Source organism: Panthera leo, chromosome A2 (genome assembly GCF_018350215.1).
Source record: "Panthera leo isolate Ple1 chromosome A2, P.leo_Ple1_pat1.1, whole genome shotgun sequence".
NCBI classification, from domain to species: Eukaryota; Metazoa; Chordata; class Mammalia; order Carnivora; family Felidae; genus Panthera; species Panthera leo.
In genome coordinates this window covers 89,198,186-89,217,175 of record NC_056680.1, presented here as the reverse complement: position 1 = coordinate 89,217,175, position 18,990 = coordinate 89,198,186, and the positions used below count along the sequence as shown (strand labels likewise).

The window sequence follows — 18,990 nt, the reverse complement described above, 5'->3', positions numbered from 1 at the left end:
GAGTAAAAGGTATTTTTTAAAAAAATATATAAAAAGGTTGACAAATCCTTAACTAGACTAAGAAAAAGAAGAATCAGAAGTGAAAGGGGTGCCTGGGGGGAGCTCAGTCAGTTAAGTGACCTACTTCAGCTCAGGTCATGATCTTACGGTGAGTTTGAGCCCCACATTAGGCTCTGTGCTCATGGCTTGTTCAGAGCCTGCAGCCTGCTTCAGATTCTGTGTCTCCCTCTCTCTGCCCCTCCCATGTGTGCACTCTCTGTCTCTCAAAAATAAACATTAAAAAAACATTAGAAGTCAAAAAGTAGACATTACTCCTAGTAACACAGAAATACAAGGACCATATACTACTATAAACAATTTTAACTTTAAATTCTTAGAAACATAGAATCTACCAAGATTGAATCATCAAGAAACAGAAAATCTGAACAGACCAATGATGAATGACAGGATTGAAACAGAAATGGAAAGCTTTCCAACAAAGAATACACCAGGAGCAGATGACTTCATAGGTGAATTCTACCAAACATTAAAAAAAAATTAATACCAGTCCTTCTCAAACTCTTCTTAAAAATAGGAGGTAATACTCCAAAACTAAACTTTACTTTGTGAGGCCACCATTACCCTCATACCAAAGCCACATTAGGAGACTGTAAGAAAATTACAGGTGAATGTCCCTACAGATAAATATATACGCAAAAATTCTCAACAAAATACTAGCAAACCACATTCTACAGTACATAAAAGGATCATACACCCTGATCAAGTGGGATACCAGGGTAGATCAATATATTGATGCAACATATTAAATGTAGTAAATAAAATGGTAAAAATCTTGTGATTATCTCAAGAGATGGAAAAGAAGCATTTCAAAAGATTCAACATCCATGCATGTTAAGAAATTGGATAAAAAAGGAATGCATGTCAACATAACAAAGGCCATATATAAAGAACTCAATGGTGTAAGATTGAAAACTTTCCTCCTAAGATCAGGAACAAGACGAAAGTACTCACTCTCCACTCCTATTCAGTATAGCACTGGAAGTTCTACCAGAGCAATCAGGCAAGAAAACTAAGTACAAGATATCCAGATTGGAAAGAGAGAAGTCAAACTATCTCTGTTTATGCAAGATAAGATCTCATACAGAGAAAATCCCTGAAGACTCTACCAAAAGACCGCTGGAACTAATCAACAAAGTAAGTAAAGTTGCAGGACATGAAATTCATATAAAAAGATTAGTTGTGTCTATACACTAACAAAAAAAACTATCTGAAAAAGAAACACAATTCCATTTACAATAGCATCAAAATATGTAGGAATATCTTTAATCCAGGAGTGAAAGATATATACAACATCCTGCCATTTGTGAAGACATGAATGGAATTTGAGGAAATTTGTCTGAGAGAGACAAAATGTATGGTATCAGTCATATGTGGAATCTAAAAAAGCCAAATTCATAGAAACGGAGTAAAATGGTTACCAAGGGATGGGAGCGTGGAGGGGAAGGACAAATATTGTTTGAGGTCACAAACATATGAGTAGTAAAAAAAGCTCTTAGATCTCATGGGAAGTGTAGTAAATACAGAAAACAATGGTATTATAACCGCTAATGATGATATTATAACCATTATTCAATGGTATTATAACAAACTTGCTAAGAGACTAGAACTTGATTAATCACTAAAAAGGAGTATAATAATGTAAGGTGATGGAGGTAATAATGTAAGGTAATGATTGCTGCTATGGCATTTATATCACAATATATAAATGTATCAAGTTAACATTTTGTAAACTTAAATTTATAGTATGTCAAATATATTTCATTTACAAAATTTAAGACACTAATGAAAAAAATTGAAGACACAAATAAATGAAAAGATATCCTGTTTCTGCATCAGAAATATTAATGTTGTTATAATGTCCATACTACACAGAGCCATCTAAAGACTCAATGCAAGCCCTATCAAAATTCCAAAGACATTTTTCGTAATAAGAGAAAAATGATCCTAAAATTTGTAATAACAAAAGACTCTGAATCACCAAAGGAATCTTGAGTAAGAACAAAGCTGGAGTCATTATACTTCCTGATTTCAAACTTTATTACAAAGCTGTTGTGATCAAAACAGTACAGTACAGACATAAGTATAGACACATAGAAGAGTAGAACAGAATCTAGAGCACAGAAGTAAGCCCTTGAATATATGGTTAACTAATATTTGACAAGGGAATCAAGTAGAATCAATGCAGGAAAGATAGTTTCTTGGATAAATGGTGTTGGGAAAACTAGACTATAACATGCAGAAGAATGAAACTTGACTCCTATCTTATACCACTCCCCAAAATTAACTTGAAATGGCTTAAATTATTACACTCAAGATCCCAAACTGTAAAACTACTGAAGGAAACACAGGGGAAATGTTTCTTAACATGGGTCTTGGCAAAATGATTATTTTGGATGTGACAACAAAATCACAAGCAACAAAAGCAAAAATGAACAAGTAGAACTATGTTGAATTACAAAGCTTTTGCAAAACAAAGAATCAGAAAAAAAAGGCAATCGACAACATAGTAGAAAATATTTTCAAAACCATTGATCAGATAATATAAAATATAATATAAAATATATACATAATATATTTTATATATAAATATAAATATATAATATATAAAATATATTTAATCATTTAATTATATAATTAATATATTAATTAATTATTATAATTATATAATTATAATTAATTATAATATAATATAATTAATTATATTAATTATATAATTTATATATTAAATATATATAAATATATAAATATAAAAATAATATAAAATATAAAAAATATAGAAATGATACACACAACAGCAAACAACCAAACAACCTAATTAAAAAGTGGGCAGAGGATGATAGACATTCTTCCAAGTAATACACACAGATGGCTGAGAGGTACATGAAAAGGTGTTTGACATTGCTAATAATCATCAGAGAAATGCCAATAAAAGCCATAATAAGATATTATTCCGCACCTGTTAGAATAGCTATTATCAAACAGACAAGAGACAACAAGTGTTGGTGGGGATGCGGGAAAAGAGGAACGCTTGTGCACTACTTTGGGAATATAAATTGGTATGGCCACCATGGAAAACAGTATGGAGTTTCCTCAAAAAAAGAAAAAACAATTTTACCATACGATTTAGCAACTGCACTACTAGGTAATATATAAAGAAAATGAAAACAGAATCTTGAAGAGGTATTTGTAGTTTCATGTTCATTGCAGTATCATGCACAACAGCCAAGATATCGAATTTACCTATATGTGTATCAAAAGATGACTGGATAAAGAAAAGGTAGTGTAGATACAAAACAATGGAATATTATTTAACCCTGTGAAAGAAGGAAATTCTGCCCTTTACAACAACATGGATGGACATTATGCTAAGGGGACAAAGTCGGAAGGACAGATACTTTTTTTTTTTTTTTTTTACAATCAAACATAATTGACAGTTTAATTTCAGGTGTATGATATAATGATTCAGTCAGTCTATATATTTCTCAGTGCTTATCAAGAAAAGTACGCTTTTTATCCCCTTTTTCTATTTCCCCTTTGACCATACCCACCTCCCCTCCGGCAGCCACCATTTCTTTATACTTAACAATCTTTTTTTGTCGTTGTTGATGTCTTTCTTTGTTCATTTGTTTTATTTCCTAAATTCCACATCTGAGTAAAATCATATGGCATTTGTCTTTCTATGACTATTTCAGTTAACATAATACTCGGTAGGTTCTTTATGTTGTCATTTATGTGCAGAATCTAAAAAAGCCAACCTCATACAGAGTAAAATGGTGGTTGCCAGGGGCTGTGGGTGGCCAAAATGAGAATTTGGTCAAAGTGCGTGCAAACTCCCAGCTACACTATCACTAAGTCTGGGGATCTAGCGTATAACATCATGACAATAATTAGCAATACTGTATTAGATACTTATAAGTTGTTAAGAGGATAAATCTGAAATATTACCATCCCTCCCCCATATTAAAGGTGAGAGGATGAAGATTATTGTGCTATTTACAATATATGCTTGTATCTAGTCATCAGACTATACACCTTAAACTTTACATATATTACGTGTTAATATTTCAACGAAGCTGAAGAAAAATGAACTTAAAAAATTTACGAAAAAAAGAATGTAATTACATCTAAAAGAAGTTATTTCAAGCAAGGGCAGGATAAAGATGAACTGTATGCAGTGGAAAATATTCACCAGTTAATACTCATGTCCTGCTGACTACATTGTGTATCATTTATTTACACCAGAAAAATTTCCTCCTTATTTAGTTAACCTCAATTGTGTCTTAATTCTCAGTTAGGAATCATTGGGAATGAATGCATCCATCTTCCCAAGGAAATTGCCAATTACTTTATTTGAGCATGTTGCTGATTTGAACAAAACTAGAGTTCATTACTAAGGAAAACTAAGGTAATTAGCGACAGCCTTAGAAATCATTCCTCTATTTTACTCCTATAACATTTAGGAGATTTTAATTTTTATTAAAATAGACCTTGGAATTTTATGGTATTAAATAATTTGACATTACTCAATGAAACATTTTCTACATTTGTTGTGTCAAAGAACTATACAAACAACCTGGTAACTTGCAAATAATTAAACATATTATCCCTTAAATACTTAGGTTTTAATTGACTGTACAAATCCTCTCCTATGTCAAATAATTCTATAAGCAAAAATTTAGCAGGCAAAGTAATGTCATTGCTAATGTACCTAATACTGTATTCTCTTTGATAATAGTTTAGCACAATAATGGTGCAATTATATTTCTAAGCTGACATAGAGTGCACTCATTATTTTTTTCCGAAAATCACACTGGGATTAATCATTTAATAAGCTCATAATAGCTTGGCTGATGGAATATTAAAAGTGTTGAATAATTTAATTTGAATGAATTCATGGATTATATCACTCAGGAAAACTATTAACTATATATATAGGTCATTCGAAAATGCTACTGTTGAAGTTTCAGCAAGAATTGTTTTAAAAACATTTAGTATTGGAAAAGTCAGGGCTTGTGGTAAAGACAAGAGCGATGGAATTCTTTATTCTTAGGATTTGCTCTGGTTAAGAAGGTTGAAAGATCTTTTTCGGGATTTTAAAAATGAAAAACCCAGATGTCTCTCCGCTTTGGTCAACCTAAAAGGTGTGGCATACGGTGCGAGAGAAGGAAGGGACCCCATTATAACAGTCCTATTTTGTGACGGATTATGACCCAACCATCGAGGATTCCTACACAAAGCAGTGTGTGATAGATGAGAGAGCAGCCCAGCTAGATATTCTGGATATGGCAGGACAAGAAGAGTTTGGAGCTCTGAGAGAACAGTATTTGAGAGCTGGCTAGGGTCTCCTGTTGGTCTTTTCAGTCACAGATCGAGGCAGTTTTGAAGAAATCTATAAGTTTCAAAGATAGATTCTCAGAGTGAGGGATCGTGATGAGTTTCCAATGATTTTAACTGGTAATAAAGCAGATCTGGATCATCCAAGACAGGTAACACAGGAAGAAGGACAACAGTTAACACGACAGCTTAAGGTAACATACATGGAGGCGTCAGCAAAGATTAGGATGAATGTAGATCAAGCTTTCCATGAACATGTCCGGGTTATAAGGAAATTTCGAGAGCAGGAATGTCCTCCTTCACCAGAACCAACACGGAAAGAAAAAGACAAGAAAGGCTGCCATTGTGTCATTTTCTAAGAATCCCTTGAATTTTACCTACCAACTGCCAGGAAAAGCCCTCATCGTTTCCTCTTCTCCTTATGGTTTACATCACATCGTGTTGGTAACTTTCTAGCCTTAGACAAATGATCACCATGGCTAGTAGCCTTAGACCAAGAAGCTGGCTAATCCTTTCCGTGAAGCTAATCCTATGGTCATTTTGAGACACATTTAAAGGAAACACTAAGGCTGCTTCAAAGATTATCTGGTTTCTTAAAAATAATGATCTATATACATAGACATATTCTTTTTTAAGGGCTTACATTTTAATAGGGATGAATCAGTTTTGGAACCTAAGCTGTTTGCCAAGCTGAAGTCATAGGTTGTGAAATTAACTTGTAACTTCTGGAATCATATTGCCTATTGTTACTCTAAATAGAACCATGAGTTGTTTTTAAATGTGAATTTTTTGCCTATCTCTAAAAATTTTGATGTCAACTTTAGTTAACCTTAAGTACACTGAATTGAATCCACAAAAGTGATAGATCTCAGACCTTTACTGATGCTACAGCCTTTGTTTTCCAGTGGCCAAAATACCAAAATGCCTGTTATGTTTATAGATTAAAAACTGTGTATAAAGCCTTTATTACACCTCCGTTCCTAAAGATGATAATAATGTTGTGGCCAAATATTTGGACTCATTCTGGATTTAGGCATTTCAATGTTCTTGGCTTTTTAAGTTAACTCTTTTCATAGCCATGTTGAGAGTAAAAATAAATAATTTCTGTCTGTCTGCCTTTTCAAGTATTTCTGGATAAGGGATTAAAAAAAAAGTAAAACTTGTTTTTTTGTTTGTAATATAGAATACGGAATTGATCTTTCCGGGGTCAGAGATGATTAATGTTTTTGCTATATAGTTTTATACATTATTTTCTTATCAAACTAGTTAACAAGTATTTTTATATGTTTGTAAGCAAATATGCTTTCACAGCATACCTTGTGTATATGTAAAGCTAATTATTTAATTCTCACTGTTCACTTTTAACTGACAAAGAAAAAAAAAAACAGTGAAAACTATAGAAACTGTGGTAGAGGTATCCTTGCCATCCCAGTCCCGGTCCTGGTGGCTCCCACCTTTGGCCAGTCACACACCTGCTTGAGAAACCTCCTCCGTAGACAACAACAGGGTGAGAATCTGAAGTCACTTGTGATGTGCCGTACTAGGTATTGACTGTTCTATCAAGTAGTAAGTGTAAAACTTCTCTTTGACGATTAGTATAACTGTGGATGGCTTCTGATTTTTGTTTTTAATTTTGTGGATGTGTTTCAACAATTCAGAAGTATGTTCCTGATGGTGAGATACTAAGTGGTATTGCACGGTTGTCACTTTATTGAATGTGTACAACAGCCCCGTGAAGTTGATAAAGTGTACCTTTGTATAGAGAGCTTCAGGTGCTAGAATTAAAACTGATCTGTTATCACAAAAAAAATTTTAAAAATGAAAAATAAAAAAATAAAAACATTTAGTATTTTTAACAATTATATATTCAATATTATTTTTAAAATAACAAATATTTAAGTGGCTAGATCTCTGGGAGAGAAAAATATTTTGACTTATTCATAGATCCTTGACTACCTTAATGGTATTTTATAAACAATCATGTAAAGAAAATTACAATTATTACTTCATTTTATAAGGATGTTAGAAATATAATGGCATATGAGGTATATAATGATAGTTGATATTTTATAACACAGATACTTTCCAAAAGGGTATTAAGTAATTTTTGTAATTTTTCTCTGACTCAGAAAGTGGTATGAAAAACTTCTCCTTTATAAATATTAAAAGAAAATCAACTTTTTATGCTCATACAAGATTCTTTAGAAAATCATCAGTTTTAACATATTTGAACATTTATCAACTACCAAACATTTGATAATCTTTGATTTTATCAAGAGAGATTTCTTTTAGTATCTGTATACATCTTTTTTTTCATGTTATGTATATGTTATTTTTTTCTCCTAAGGTTTTTAATTGTTCTAGTGGTATATTCAAGGGGATATATATTAAGGAGTTAAAAGAGAAAAGTGTCTATAGAATTTGCTATTATGTATCATTAGCTTGAGATACTGTGTTTACTTTTCTGATTAGAAAATTAGTAATGCCCATTTCAGAGAATTTAGTAAGGAAAGAGTGGAAATAAAAATTTCTACTTTTAATACTTTTGTGAGTTATCACTCTTAACATATTAATATTTCCATTTCCTTCTGCTTATAAATATACGTGTAAGAAGTAACTACAATTTTGCTGAACACTCATTTTTATAAATATATGCCTGAAATATTACAAGTGTTTTAACAGTTCCATTATATCCTATTACTAATTTTTTCACCTATTTATTAAATATATTTGAGTGCCTACAATAAACAGGAAATATGTTTTTGTTAATAGGGAATCCTGAAGACAATAGGCCAAACTCTCATGCAGCTTGTATTTCATTACAAGGAGACAAATAATAATAATACAAAATATCAGGTAATTTCAAGTGTGATGTCAGTCATAAAGAACAGTGAAAAAATGGGTAATGATAAAATAATGGCCATAATGAAAATGGGTAATATGATAGTAATTGGAATGTAATGGTTCTTAGGTAGTAAAAAGTTTGGTTGGAACTTGGTTATCAGGGTTGTGGCAATGCATTTTGTTGTGACATTCTTTGAGCTTGTAAGCTTTTGCTTCTGATTTAAAAAGTTTGACTCTCAAGTGGAAATAGTTGTGCTGATCTTTGCACAACTGAATATATGGTACAGGAATTCAGATATATAGCATTAATTTAGTACCTATTTCTTGATAGATTTGTTACTCACAATTTCAAATTATAATGTTGAACTTCTTTATACTTAAATCATTACCTGAGTTTCTGCTTTCTTAACTCAGAGTTCTAGGATGAGAATTACTAAGTCAAAGATTATAAAATTTTGAAGATCTCGAAAATTATTTTTAAATTATTCCTTGTGTCACTTACACTTCCAATAGCAAAGTGGAAAGAACTCAACTCACTGAACCTGGGAGCGTTTCATTACGGTTAGTAGGCTACTTTGTTAGTAGGTAACAAAATTGAGCCAGAATTCACTATGTCACAGCTATTAAATCCACAACAGTCTAAAAACATCATGAATTACACAGATGTAAGTATGCATATTTCCAAGTAAAATTTCACGTGTGCTTATGAAATATTTACTGAATGAATGGAAATATTTTTTAAAACGAAAAGGGGAGATGAAGCCCCAATAGTTTATTTTTGCTTTTTAAAAGCTTCTGCACAGTGAAGGAGACAACAAACCAAACTAAAAGGCAGCCTATGGAATGGGAAAAGATATTTGCAAATGACATACCTGATAAAGGGTTATATCAAAAATATATAAAGACCTTACAAAACTCAATACCCAAATAATAATCCAATTAAAATGGGCAGAAGACATGAATAGACATTTTTCCAAAGAGGACATCCAGATGGCCAACAGACACATGAAAATATGCTTACTATCTCTCATTTTCAGGGTAATGCAAATCAAAAACACAGTGAGATATCACCTGACACCTATCAGAATGGCTAAAATAAAAAAACACAAGAAACACCATGTGTTGGCAACCAAGTGGAGAAAAAGCAACCCTTTTGCACTATTGGTGGGAATGCAAACTGGGTAGCCACTCTGGAAAACAGTATGGAGGTTCCTAAAAATGTTAAAAATAGAACTACCTACCCTAGGATCCAGCAATTGCACTAGGTACCTACCCAAAGAATACAAACATACATGTCCCTCCGTGTTTACAGGAACATCATCGACAACAGCCAAATTTTGGAAACAGCCCGGTCGCCCAGAAAGTTGTGAATGGATAAAGAAGTGGTGTGTATATATATACAATGGAATATTATTCAGCCATGAAAAGAATGAAATCTTGCCATTTGCAATGCCATAGATGGAGCTTGGGAGTATTATGCTAAGTGAAATAGGTCAGAGAAAGACAAGGACCATATGATTTCACTCTTAGGTGGAATTTAAGAAACAAAACAAACAAAGGCGTTAAACAAGAGAGATGAAGGCAAACCAAGAAACAGACTCTTGCCTATAGAGAACAAACTGACTGTTACCAGAGGAGAGATAAGGTGGGAGGATGGGTGAAATAGGTGATGAGGATTAACCAGCACACTTGCTGAGATGAGCACTGGGTGTTGTACGGAAATGTTGAATCACAGTATTGTACACCTGAAACTATTTTTTTTAACTTTGGGTTTTTTTTTTGTTTGTTTGTTTTGTTTTCGTTTTTTTTGAGAGTGAGAGAGAGTGAGTGGAGGAGGGGCAGAGAGACAGCTGTCAGCACAGAGCTCAACCCGGGGCGGGAACTCACAAACCATGAGATCATGACTTTAGCTGAAGTCAGATGCTTAACCAACTGAGCCACCCAGGTGCCCCCACCTGAAACTGTATTACACTGTATGTTAACTAACTGGAGTTTAAATAAAACTTGAAGAAAAGAGAGGAGAACACAAGTTTTGGGCTCAAACAGCACTCATTTTTCTGTAATTTAATTTTTGAATTATATGTAAGACATTCAGCAATTCTAAAAGAAAGAGCCCTCAGATATTTTAATTGCTCAGACCTGTGAATATTCCTACCCTGATATCAATAAAAGAAACAATTAATTTCTCTATCCACTTTATAGTTAATAACACACAATTTTTATAATCTGTTAGGGTACTGAGCATTGTTCATAAATTGGAAATACTACATTCTCTGATTTAGAGATACCCTTTGACCTTGACAAATAGAAATTACAAAGAATGTTTGCTTTAAGTAGGTGGTATATGACAATTGGAAGTAGGCGGTGAGCAAAGGAAAATGCACAGAAAGCTTTTGGTTGCTTTGTACAAAAATACTTCAGAAAAAACACTTAGAATTCCATGGGCACATCACATCTGTGGTTGTCACGGGGAAGATCACTTTGCTATTGTGTTAGGTGGGAGACAAAGTTCCTAGCAAAAATTCTTTCAAAATTAAAATATCAACGTTCAAATACATGAATATAGATATGACAATTCTATCACTGAGTTTGTTCTTATGAATTAATAGAGAAAATAAATAGCTATCAAGTTGGGCATTAGTCATCACTTTTCCTTCAGATATCAGAAGCAGAAGAAAATTAATTATATTTAACAAATCTGAGTTAACCTGTTTTTCACTCTTTTTATTTTTTTCACTCTTCTGTTTTAAGTTCTATAAGCAATCAGCAAAATAATATATCCGTTCATCATCAGCTGATTTCTGGGTAAGAGAATTAAAGAGATGCCTTCTAAACAAAAAGCAGTGGCAGAATGAATAATGTCCATTTCAAAAATGTTATTTTTTAACTTCTGTAATAAAAAATGAATCAACGAAACATGCGTATACCTACTGCCTTTCATATTTTAAAAATGCATGTCAGAAAAAGCAAATAAAAAAACAGTTTCAAAGTGCTACCTTCCAAAAACAATCAGATTGAATTTCACTGGAAAATTCTATCAAACATTCCAAAGCAGTTAATTCTCATGCCAGTTAAATCGTTACAAAGATTAAGAAGTACTGGAAAACATTCCGCACTCTTTTTATGAAAGAAGACGTTGATATTAAACCCAATCAAGATTGTCATTTCAGTTTAGAAGGACGTTAAAGATATAATGGCATAAGAGATACACAATAAAAAAGTACAGATTAGTCCTGTTTAATCATGAATAAAATAATTGCAGAAGAATCTAAAATCACATTAAAAAATACATCATGTTCAAGTAGGATTTATTCCAAAAACTGGATGATTTAATACAGGGTTTCCATTAATTTAATTCATACCATAGACCTGAAGCTTTTTAAAAGTCCACTATTTATTAACAAAGTACCAATAAAATAAAAAACATGGTGACTTTCCAAGGCGCCTGGGTGGCTCAGTCAGTGGACATTGGACTTCAGCTCAGCTCATGATCTCACAGCTCCTGAGTTCGAGCCCCTAATCGGGCTCTGTGCTGACAACTCAGAGCCTGAAACCTGCTTCAGATTCTGTGTCTCCCCCTCTCTTTCCCCTAAACCACTCACATTCTGTCTCTGTCTCTGTCTCAAAAAAAATAGATTATAATATAATATAATATAATATAATATAATATGATATAATAATATAATAATATAATAATATAATCTTTTCCTTGAAAAGATGAAAGGAAACACCAGTTTTTGACTATAACAATCAAACTTTATGAAGACATTTTCCACACTCGGTAAAATAAATTTACCATGGTCCCAATAAAATAGCCAGGACTTGGATTCATTATGAAGGTCATATGGAAAACAAACAAACATGACTAGACTAGGAAACCATAAAAAAGATCAACAAGGCAAAGTAGGATTTTGGCCCTACCAGATATTAAAATAAAGAAAAAAAAACTTTCTCATAAAAACAATGCTATTTGTACATGAATACTCAGAAAGATCCTGGCACCAAAGAGTAAAATTGGACCCAAGTGCATATGAAAGTATAGCGTATGATAAATTAAGTCACAGGGGAAAAATAGAGTTTTCAATCAATGTTTTAAAAAGTAACCCTAAGGGTGCCTGGATGGCTCAGTCGGTTGGGCATCCGACTTTGGCTCAGGTCATGATCTCACGGTTCATGAGTTGGAGCCGCGCATGGGGCTCTGTGCTGACAGCTCAGAGCCTGGAGCCTGCTTCAGATTGTGTCTCTCTCTCTCTCTACTCTCCCCCCACTCATGCTCTGTCTCTCTCAAAAGTAAATAAACATTAAAAAAAAAAGTTTAAAAAGTAACCCAATAGTCACTAAAAAAACCCACTAAAATTGAACCTGTGTATCATTACTTTCCCTAGGATAAATCCCAAATCAGTCAGAAATATAAATGCTTAAAAATAAATTCTCCAAATACAAAAAGAAAATATCTACTATCATAAGTTGGAGTTGGAAAGCTACATATTATGTCTCAAAATTCAGAAGTGATGAAAGATCAATGAATTTCACAATTAAAAAAAAACCTAGACATAGAAACACAAACACATTTCAAGCTAAAACCAGAATATATGTGCAGATTTTAATCATAGATGAAGTTTAATACCTGTGTCCATTCTTTCTCTTCCTCTCCCTTCCCTCCCTTCCTGTCCTTCCTATCATTTGTCTTTATTTATGTTTTATCTACTTCTTTAAGTAAATTCTAGCAGAAAAAAATGACAACTTAAAAATACAGTTGACAGAAAAAATAGAGTAAATGCCTTTAAATTTAGGAAAAATGCTCGGACACACCCCCATAATAAAAGAATTTCAAATTAATGAAGACCCATATTTAAAATATTTTCTCACTTTGTAGTTCATAAAAATCCCGCCAAATTTTGACAAAACACTCTAGTGCCTGGTGGAAAAAGCTATTCTCATAGTTCACTGGTATATATGCGCAAAATGTTACAAAATTTATTGGGGGAAACTGACACCACCACAAAACGCTGGACACCATTTTCATTTTGGCTTAGGAAATCCACTGCTAGGCATCCAACCTAAATGTAGCTCTCTGTAAATGGGGGGGCGGGGGAAAGACACTAATGTCCACTGCAGCACTGGTTACACCAAAAATTTAAAAGTACAAATGTTCAAATTAAGGGACTATTTAATTTCTTTAAATGGTACATCAACATGAAGGAGTACCATGGAACTGTACAAAAAAATGGAGGAGAATGTTGGGTTTCTTGCATCTGAGTGGGAGTCAACGTGAGTGTAGAGTTACAAGCAAAACTTTTCTAAGTATACTCTTACATAATTTTGACTTTTAAAGACTAAGAGAATATTTTACACATTCAAAAAATTTGGGAAGAATTTTCTAACATCTAAAATTGAATAGCACTGAGAAAATCAATCCCAGTTCCGTGTCCAATTATTAACAACCAAATAGAACGAAGAAGAGGCCCTTTATGTGACACTACAATTACATCCGTGTGTGTGTGTGCACCCGCGTGTGCGCGTGTGCAGAGAGGGAGAGGTAACGAAAACAGCAAAATATTAATTATTCTTGTTCTATGTATGGTTTATGACGTTCGCTGTGTTATTCATTCATGTTGCCTGTCTGATCGCAAATTTATATAGGAAATAGTTTAAAAAATAAAACAAAGTGGTCTCAGATCTATTTCTTTAAAGCCTTTTAATAAGCTGTGTGTTGCTGAAATATGTTACTCAATACAGCTCAGTTTGACTTCCTAATTTTATGTAAAGAATTGCATCAGGTGAAAGGTGCTACTCAATCTGAGGTCAACAATTGCTTACAACACAGATTGTGGTGCTTAAATGAGAAATGCTTCAGAAATACTTATATTGGAAACTGTCTCCATATTCATATAGTTCCTTTGAGATATTTATTTGCCATGAATTCAATTTGAGGATCCTACACTAAGGAAACCAGGGTTATAGAAATTAAATTTCCTCTAGAATAATGACCACTTTCCCCGGAAGACCATCTGATTAATTAAGGCTTGAGAAATCTCTCTACTAGGTACATTTGAAGTCAGGGAGAGAAGTAGCATATTTTGAATTTACATTTAATATATGCCCTGTTATTTATATATTATAGTTTTAGTATTCTTAAGTTCCCAGAATATGATCATTAGGTGATGAGAAACAAACAAACAAACAAACAAAAAATGGGAGAGGATAGGGATCTGTGGGATTAGAAATGGTAAATATACATCCATTGGCAATAGTGACATTCTGACGGGAAGAAAGTAGAAAATAAAAAGTAAATTAGTGGACATTAGTTTAAGGTCATATACTATAGAGGTAAATAGTACATATATTTAAAAGGCTCCCAAGAATACCTTTACTTAAACAACAATTAACAGAGTCGCCTGAGTGGCTCAGTTGGTTGAACACTGGACTCGATTTTGGCTCAGGTCCTGATCACAGAGTCATGGGATTGAGCCCCATGCTGAGCTACATGCTTAAGATATTCTCTCTCTCCCTCTGCCCCTCTCCCCTACTCATCCTTGGTCTCTAAAAATGAAAATAAACTTAGAAAAACACTACATAAAAGTGATTATAACATATCCTTATAATACTTAATATTGACATCAAGAATATTCACCTTTATTTCCAATTAAAAAAAAGTAATTGAATTTTAAAACTTGTGTTTCCTAGCATCTCCTGAACTAGTCCCTCTCATTTTCCCTTTTACAGAAAATTAATTACAAACATCCAAACTTGGAAAACTACGATTTCTAGATAACCTGTTATTAGACACATCCAGAAAATCATGATAGAAGAAATACAGCTAGTTAATGCATACTGGCATATTTTTTCTTAAAATTACAAAAGAAACACAAATTAAGGTGCCAATATTATTTTTTTTAATTTAAATTCAAGTTAGTTAACATAGATTAGAGTTCTAGTTGCAAATATTCTCATATCTGTGCTAGTGACAGTGAAAAGATCTTAAAGAAAGCACTCTATTTTGACAACAATGAAGTGAAATAGCGCTTTCTAGAATCAGGTAGAAGAATATGATGCAACATTTCTAGAGAGTGATACGTAAAACGAGTATTCCTAATGTTCACATTCACTGAACTGGTAATTCTAGTTCTAGGAGCTTAGTCCAAGACAAATTAACTAAGGCTATTATCTATTTCCTTTTTTTTTTTAAACAATTAGAAGTTGCAACCAGGGTTATTTATGGGAATAAAATGTAGAAACTGGAAAAAAGTTCAAAAATAAGGCACTGGATATATTTTGTCTATGAGAAGTCATCAGTGAATTCAATAGTTTCAGGGTACAAAGCCATTATAAAAATCAGTTTGTTTTAACATGCTAACAACAAAATATCTAAGAAAGAAATAAGAAAAACAATCCCACCTATAGTAGCATCAAACACAATAAAATGCTTATGAATAAATTTAACTAAGGAGGTGGAATATCTGTGCCCTAAAAACGATAATACTCTGATGAAAGAAAGTGAAGATGACACAAATGGAAAGATATTCTATGTTCATGGGTCAGAATAATTAATATTGTTAAAATGTCCATACTACACAAAGATTATAAAAAGAGACAGAGGCATTATTTAATAATAAAGGGGCCAATCCAACAAGAAGATCTAACAATTATAAACATTCACGCACCCCACATGAAGCACCAAGATGTATAAAACAATTAATAATAAACATAAAAGAACTCATTGATAATAACAATTATAATAGGGGACTTTCACACCTCACTTACATCAATGGACAGATGATCTAAACAGAAAATAAATAAGGAAACAATGGCTTTGAATGACACACTGGACCATACGGACTTAACAGATATATTCAGAACTAAATATATTCAGAATTAGATATATCCCATCCTAAAAGAGCAGAATACACATTCTTTTCAAGTGCACATGGATCATTCTCCAGAATAGGTCACATATTAAGTAACAAAACAGGTTTCAATAAATACCCAAAGACTAAAATCATACAATGTGCCTTTTCTCACCACAATGCTATGAAACTAGAAGTCAACCACAAGGAACAATTTGGAAGGACACAAATAGATGGACGCTAAACAACATGCTACTAAACAATGAATGGGTGAACCATGAAATCAAAGAACAAGTTTAAAAAAAAATACATGCAAACATGAAAAATGAAAACATAGGGTCCAAAAGCTTTGGGATGCAGCAGAAGTGTTCCTAACAGGGAAATATGTAACAATAGGGGCCTACCCCAACCAACAACAGTAACAAAAATCTGAAGTAAATAAGCTAACCTTTCACCTAAAGGAACTAGAAAAAGAACAACAAAGCCTAAAGCCAGCAGAAGAATAAAGATTAGAACAGAAACAAATGAAACTTTGTAGAAACTAAAAAAATGAAAGAAATGAAAGAAAAATGAACGAAATGAAACGAAACGAAAAAATGAAAGAAAAAACACAGTTGAATAGATCAATGAAACTAGGAGCTGGTTCTCTATAAAAAAAAAAAAAACAAAAAACAAAAAAACAAAAAAAAAAAAAACCAGAATAAAAAAAATAATAAAAGTGATAAAACTCTGGCCAGACTTATCAAAAAGAAAAAAAAGATCCAAATAAGTAAAATCACAAATTAGGATAAATAACAACCAAAACTACAGAAATACAAACAATTATAAGAGAATATTATGAAAAACTGTATGCCAACAAATTGGACAACCTAGAAAAAATGGACAAATTCCTAGGCACATACAAACTACCAAAACTGAAAGTGGAAGAAATAGAAAATTTGAAGAGATTGATAACTGGCAAATAAGTTGAATGAGTAATCAAAAAATTCCCAACAAACCAAAGTCCAGGGCTAGATGGTGTCCCACAATTCTACCAAACATTTAACAGAGTTAACACCTATTCTTCTCAAACTGTTCCAAAAAGTAGAAAAGGAAAACTTCCAAATTCATTGTATGAGGCCAGCATTACCCTGATACCAAAACCAGATAAAGACTGCACTGAAAAACGGAACTACAGGCCAATATCCCTGATGAACATCGATACAAAAATTCTCAATAAAATACTAGCAAGCTAAAGCCAATAATACATTAAAAAAATAATTCACCAATATCAAGTGGGATTTATTCCTGGGATGCAAAGGTTGTTCAAATCAATCAATGTGGTACACTGCTCTTGAATTCTAAACGTAAAAATATCCTTCAAAACTACAGACAAAAAACTTCACATAATGAAAAAAGAATTTAAGAATTTGACATCAGCGTAAGTGCACTAAATAATAATTATTAAGTGTTTATTAAGCAAAATAAAAATAATTCTAGATGGGAGGTTGGAAGTTCATGAAACAATAGAGAACAATGGATACAGAATGATAATTAGCCTTGTGGGATTTAAAATATTGAAAATTAAAAGACGTGATATACAAACAACAATAGAACAATGTCAAAATGGCAGGAGGGAAGTATAAAGGTATTGAGAGCAACTTCTTTATCTAGAAAATACAATATCAAGTCATATTTTATAGTCTGCATGTTTTATAGTCTGTAGAGTAACCACTAAAATAATAGTAACAGAAATGTTAATATCAAGTTAGTAGAGCAGGAAAATGAAAACTAGTAGTTCATCAAAAAGAAGGCAACTAAATACAGTATCTATCTACCTATAAAGAGAGAGAGAGGGATAAGATAAATGAGAAATAGTAATAGCAAAATGGTACATTTATTGTTAAATATGTCAGTAATCACATTAAATTTAAGCTAGCTTTGCCACTAATTTATTAAAAAATAGTGGAAAAGTGCTCGTTATCTGACAGTCTACTGGATGACTGCCTAATGCAGATAGGTACAAATTCTGGTGTTAAGTTATGCCATACGCATCGCAAAAGATTTAAAAAATCCTCTAAAGAGACCTCATTATGCATACAGATGTGTTTTGTTTTTTTTTTTCCACTCTAAACTGTTTTTGAAAGACTTATGAGAAATATTTTAAATAACACATGACAGCAGTGTTTTATATAACACACCATCCTTAACTCAAACTATGTTTTACTTTCACCCCTGTCTCCTTCCCAAAATGTTCTGAGAGTTTTAATCTCTCTCAATTTAATCCACATGTGCTCCATTTCGCAACTCTACTAATAAAATGCATCCGATGTACTTCTTTTTGCTTGGTATTTTTAAGTTATTAAATAGCCTTATGTAGAAAAATAAATACCAATGTTCAGGATCCACCTCAAACGAATTACATAAAAATCTGTAGTGCTGGAATTATAGCTTTGACATTTTTAATGCTTATATACTAAGAAGTGGCATAAGACACCCTTCCATAATGTGGGAAATGTATATTTGCAAGTAGAGAATGGGTTAATACTTTTGTAAACATTCACTAAGCTGTATACTCAAGGGGCTATGCAGTTTATGTTTTTTTTTTTTAATTTTAAAGTTTATTTTTTGAGAGAGACAGCATGAGTGGGGGAGGGCAGACAGAGAGGGAGACACAGAATCCAAAGCGGGCTCCAGGCTCTGTGCTGTCCGTGGGGCTCGAACCCTTGAACCATGAGATCATGATCTGAGGCAAAGTCAGATGCTCAGCTGACTGATCCACCCAGGAGCCTTTTATGTAAGTTTCAATGCAGTATAACTTTTTGAAAATCAAAACTTCCCCAAATTATTCTAATGCATAGGTGTATTTTAAAACCACTAAAGACCAAAAATAAAAAGGTGGTGGTGGAAGATACACTGAAAACAA

The 18,990-nt window shown here is 32.8% G+C and overlaps 1 pseudogene; it reads left to right on the top strand.

The window, feature by feature from the left end:
- The first annotated feature begins 436 nt into the window (after window positions 1-436).
- LOC122213161 lies at window positions 437-5,764 on the top strand (annotated as a pseudogene).
- The last annotated feature ends 13,226 nt before the right edge of the window (window positions 5,765-18,990 follow it).